Below are 5,868 nucleotides of genomic sequence, written 5' to 3'. Positions count from 1 at the left end.
GCCCCTTTAACACGGAGCGTGTTAAAGGGGCGGTGCAACGATTTTCGGACTTCGGTCAAAGATTTCTGGAAGTTGCCCCCTGACACTTCTGAAGTAAAGAACAGAAAACCGATTTCGCCTACGTGTCCTAGTTGTTGCGTAAAAAAAAAAGATAAAGATTGGCATTTCGGGCACCCCTCAACTCACTCCCAGTCTTCAGGGTCACACCTGGTCGCACTCCCAGTGACGTCATTCGGAGTGCCGTGTAGCTTTCCGTGTGCTATTTCGGATGACGCTTCCCCCCCCTCTCTCTGCGTAGTATAGCGGGCGTTATGCTGCAGCTTAGAGCCGAGCGAGGTCACGTAATCTTTCCGCCGTAGTTCCTTCGGCTGCCACTTGGGGCTGCAGGTGGGGGAAAAAGCTCGACTTTTGCTTTGCGATTAGCAGCGGAATCACAACATTTTTAATAAAAGAAGTGTTTTCTCTATCCTCTGGGATACGATAAACAACGTAAAAATGACGAGATGCAAATTCTTTTAATCACAAAATTGTTGCACCGCCCCTTTAACGGCGCGGTGACGGACACGGAGCGCCATGGGAAGAGCGGTCGTTGAGACCGACGCGCAACGGCCAATGGGAGCTTCCTCGACGCGCGCCAGCCAATGGGACCGAAGCTGAAAACAATCAGCTTTACTGCGCTGTTCTGGAATAGGGGAATTTTGGAGCCGTTGGCTACCTTTTCGCGTGGTGTCATAGCTGGGAGATGGCTTCAATCGGAGAAAAGATTTAAGGTGCCGCTTTCGCGGGTCACTTGACGAAATCCCCCCAGTTCACGCTTTCGCATTAAAACAGAAGGTATGTTATGGCGGCGCCCATGAACAGCTGCCGCAACGCGTCTATGAATGCTTTCAGCACACTAAGGGCCTGTTCACACATACAGCGGAGCGCTAAGTTAGCGCTACGTGAGCGCTCCAAAGAGCGCTCATGTGGCGCTTCCAGCGCGTGACTTCGTTCTAATATAGCGCGCGATTAGCGCTTCTGTAGCGCCTTGTTAGCACTCCAGTAACGCCTTGTTAGCGCTCCAGTAGCGCCTTGTTAGCGCTCCAGTAGCGCCTTGTTAGCGCTCCAGTAGCGCCTTGTTAGCGCTCCAGTAGCGCCTTGTTAGCGCTTCGGTACCGCCGTGTTAGCGCTTCAGTAGCGCTTCTTGTACCGCGGTGCTGCGGATTAGCGCGTGCACTGCGGTACCGGTTCCTGTGGTTGGGTGTGCATCAGCAGCACCATGGCGGACATGTGGGATGCTGAAATAGAAACGCGGCAAAGGCTCTTAGATACGTGATTAGTGCATATGTGTGTGGACGGCTTAACGCCCATAAAAGCCTTCCGGGTGCGCGAAATCTTTCGCCACCGAGATACCGACAAGTACCCGGCGAACCTTCTTCCCAGGCTGAGGGACAGAAACACAGAGCTCTTTCGAAGGCGGTTATTTTTAACTGGGTGTCTTTGAAACCAGGGTCACGCATATCGAATAGGAAGCGATGAGGTCGTACCAGGTCAATTATGGTATATTCGGCAGGTCGCTTTTCAGCCTCTTGGAGCGCTCTGAAAAGCCGGTGTGCACTCGGCTGGTCGATGCCAGGCGCTCCAAGTATATTCGTCAGGTTCTTTCGGAGCGCTCTCGAAGCTCCTACTCTCGCCGTCCTCCGAATCGGAGCGGTTTGAGGCGCTCTGACTTGGAAGTGGGAGCGCGCGAGAGATCTGGCTGGCGACCGGTCACGTGACCCCAGCCATTCCGCTATTTTGCTTTTGTGTCGGAGGCGGACGGCGAGAACGCAGCTACTGCGTAGAAAAAGGTCTGCGAAAAACAGCCGTCAGTCTCGACGCCGTCACCGTTTGTTGTCTCCCCGAATTGAGGTGAAATGTCGTTGAAACGAAGACGTTTATTGTTAGGGGTGGCACCGTCAGTGCTGCTGGCGAAGCTAGCAGACAGCGACAACACGAGCGCTTTGGACGACGACGACGACGAGGGCCGTGTTTACGAAGCGAAGTTTGCTGAGTTCTCTGACGCAACTTGTACGGTGCCCAAGGCCAAGGCCTATGTTTCTATAGACCTTTTTTGCAAGGGCGCCGCCATCTTGAATTGTCGTCACTTCCAGTATGGGCGAAAACATTGTTTTGCCGTCGCCACGCCAATAGAAGGCATTTAGGACATAAACGTAACCGTCACACATTCTCGCTTTGCCTCCCCTTATTCTTTTACTATTTGCACGTTGAAACCTTCTGATATTTTTTCGTCGCCCATACCGGATATGCCTACTTCATGGTCGGGGGCGAGAGTAAGCGGAAAAGGTCTATAGTGCGAACCTACTCGGACAAAGCGGTAAGAACAAAAGTACGAGAGTTTTCAAGCTGTAATGTTGCCTTTTGTGATAGTTTCGCAGGAACTTCCGCTTGACACGGCTGGCTTGCAATGACCTTATCAGCGTCCGCGTTGACGGCTGCCATTTTTTAAGGATTGGCGGATGGATGGATTACTGAATACTGCTGAACCCTTTGAATGCGAGAAGCAAAAGTTCCGCTAGAGGGCGGCTCGCGCCCTCCTTTAGTGGCGCAGGCCACCCTCTATCCGCTCGGTTTGCCGCTCCGAAGAGCTGAGCAGCGTTCGGCTGGGCGCGCCGATTCTCTCGCTCCGATGCGGAGGCGCTCCGGTATCTGGCGGCTCCGACTCGGATGATTGGAGCGCTCGAAAGTGACCAGTCGAATATACCATTAGTCGCTCAGAGTCCGTGACTCTGGATCGCCTGCCCGACCCTTTGCTTGGAGAGCGGCTGTTTTACTTCCTCTTTCAATGCCAAACGGAAAAACAACAACAAAGAAATCGCCGTACACGCGCTGTTCCGCAGCAGCAAGCACGGCACAAGGAGCGTGAGAGCGCTAACAGAGCGCTTCTGTAGCGCTAACATGAGCGCTAACAAAGCGCTTCTGAAGCGCTAACAGAGCGCCACTGAAGCGCTAACCGAGCGCTACGTCACGCGCTAGGAAGCGCCACGTGAGCGCTCTTTCGAGTCCTCGCGTAGCGCTAACTTAGCGCTTCGCTGTATGTGCGAACCGGCCTTAAAGGCCCGTTCACAAAAACATCGGAGCGCTATAAGCAAAGCGCTGACTTCGCGATGAGCGCGTGCTCATGGGAGCGTTCACTGGTTTTGTATCGCAACGTCAAAACTGTTGGTCATGGCAGATGATAAGTATCTGACGACGCATGAAAAGCGCTGTATCAGCGCTCCAATGCATGTGGGAACCGGCCTTAAAACTGCTCTCGCTAACCCGCGCTTGATCAATCACTGAGCTCTACAGCGCGCCCAATGCATCAGTGAGGTTCAAACACAGTTTGGTTCGCTAATTCAGTTTGCCCAGGGGCAATGCACACGACGCATAGCTTCAATGGGTTTGCAGCAGACCCTGTTTTTAAACAAAGAATCTTTTTTGCGCCCCGTTGTTCGCGGGACGCAGACACTAAAACACAGCGGTCGGTGCAACACGTGCTTTCTGCAGAATAAGAGCTGAGACATTTTTAAAGAGCAGTATAGCGAGCGCTTTAACGAGGGAGCAGCAGCAGAATAAGATGCTTCCACGTCTGCTTGCTTAATCTGGCAGAGCTGCGCCACTGTTTGTGTGCTCCCCTCCGAGTTTCGTTTTTATACTGCGGTGATTGCCATTTTGGTCACGATTCGTGCGTTATAATTAACAAAAGCACGCCGTACACTGCTCGACACCTTTACCCCGGGCACGATGTTGGCATATCTTCCCGTTTTATTTTATAGAGGTATTAGCGCGCATCAAATTTGATCGATCAAGTTAGTGTCCAAAATAGGCACTTTCCATCGCACCGTACTTGAGGAAACATTTTTTCTGACACTTCAAAGGAAATAAAAATCACGAGTGCACAGTTTTGATGGGCGCTCAATGAGTACGAACGAATTTTCACCCATATATTTGACTTCGTTGCCAAAAGAAGACGTTCTCAAGCATGGTAGTATTGACACAAGCATATAAATAAAAAAGGGGGAATTCAGTGTTGCGTTGAACATCGCCCTGTTCACGCACAAATCAGCGGAAGTTAAACTCGTAAGTACGGCAGCCTCTACTACAAAACTAAACCTCTTTTGATACATTTTTCCCAAGCCCCCTCGACGTCGTTGCTGCACACTGACCAAGGCTGGAACTGTGTAGTGCTCCTTTGAGTCACAATGAACTTGTTTGTTTTTATAAGTAAGCAAGTCGTTGACACGTATGTCGGAAAGTTAATTTTAGTAATAAAAATATAACAATGATCCACAGTGTTCGCTAGAAATACCCTCACACGTTTTGGGGAGCATAAATATTGAGGTGAATGAGAAATGCAGCTAGCATTCATACTAAATTACATTCATACAAATTAACGTATCGAAAACGCATCTGAACTACATTTAAATACATAAAAATATTTTTGGCGATACAAATAGAGAAAACGTTTGCCTGGGACGAAAATACTGGCCTGAAATTAATTGCGCGCACCTGGTAGTAAAAATTTAGAAGAAAAAATGAAAATTTTTTACTCTTTTCTGGTATGCGAAAATGGAGCAGAGCTCTTGAGGTATTTTAATTTGGCGATATACCGTGGCAAAGAATTTAAAGGAGAACTATTAAAAAAAGAAAAAAAATCGGCGCTCTCAAAGTGAACGTGATCTACAATTATTTTAAAAAAGAGTACAAAAAACATAGGATATCTTTGTTCAGACAGCAAAGAAGCCGACGCACGGTAAGATGACATCTGATTTTAGAGTTTTACATTGCCGAGGCAGAGATTAATTCTTCTTTTTTTATATTTTCTCATCAAAAACGAAGAGTATCTAGTGTTCTGCATATTCTACCCTTCTCGCGAAAAACACTATGTGCATTTATTTTAATGTTCCTGGCGCCTTATTAAGCGGTGATATCGTTAGATCATGGTGGCATGAATCGGTGTTTTCTTATCATTCGGTCGAATCTGAACACGACATTTTTACCTCAGCTCATGCGTACTTGAGCTAAACATACTTGTACTCGCAAGCTTTGACAAGCCTTGTGCGAACAACTTCTTTAACATTTAGGTTATTTGTACAATAGGAGATAACGGCACATGTGTGATCTTTCAGCGCTTATTCCTCAGTAAACACGCTCACAGCCACTAACCCGTAGGCGCGTGTGCCTACAGGTGGCGGTGAACTTGTTTACTGAGGTATTATTTCTAAGTAAACAAGTTCACAGCCACTGACCTGTAGACGGATGTGCGGTGCGGAAATTTAATTTTTTTACACAGAGCTAGCGCGTGTGTTCGCAGCTCATTCCAGAGTCCAGTAGAAAAAACATGGCGGCTAGCAGCTGGCGATTTTTGGGATGGTAACAAGTGAGAGACAAAGTGTTAATGCGCCCCCATCACTGCGCATCAAGCTCACCTCAGCAAAAAAAAAATAATAAAAATAAAAAATACCAACAATAAATTGTTGGCTTTACTTCGTCTTATTCAACAACGGACTTCAAGCAAAGCCGCTACGTGCTGCCAGTTCCAGTTACAAGACACAAACCACGTGGTGCACTGCTCGGGTGTGCGCGCGTTTCACTGTACGAATAGCATTGCACTATCGCGCGCCAGCTCGGAACACGTAAAGTGAGAGCTCGAGCGGCAGAACACAGGGTTCCGGTTTCCTGCGCCAAATTGTTCGGGGCCAAGTTGACTGCGTGGTGCTGTTGACGGCGCTGAACTTTCTTGTACCATCGGTGTGGACTTCCAAGTACCGATACAACTTTGATCACGATGTGAGGGCCATTTGCCCCTTGACACGTTTGAAACAGAGTTCCGATATTTTGTTTATT

This window comes from Ixodes scapularis, unplaced genomic scaffold, assembly GCF_016920785.2.
Source record: "Ixodes scapularis isolate PalLabHiFi unplaced genomic scaffold, ASM1692078v2 PGA_scaffold4__175_contigs__length_147842914, whole genome shotgun sequence".
Classification (NCBI taxonomy): domain Eukaryota; kingdom Metazoa; phylum Arthropoda; class Arachnida; order Ixodida; family Ixodidae; genus Ixodes; species Ixodes scapularis.
Note: the sequence above shows the minus strand (reverse complement) of the source record.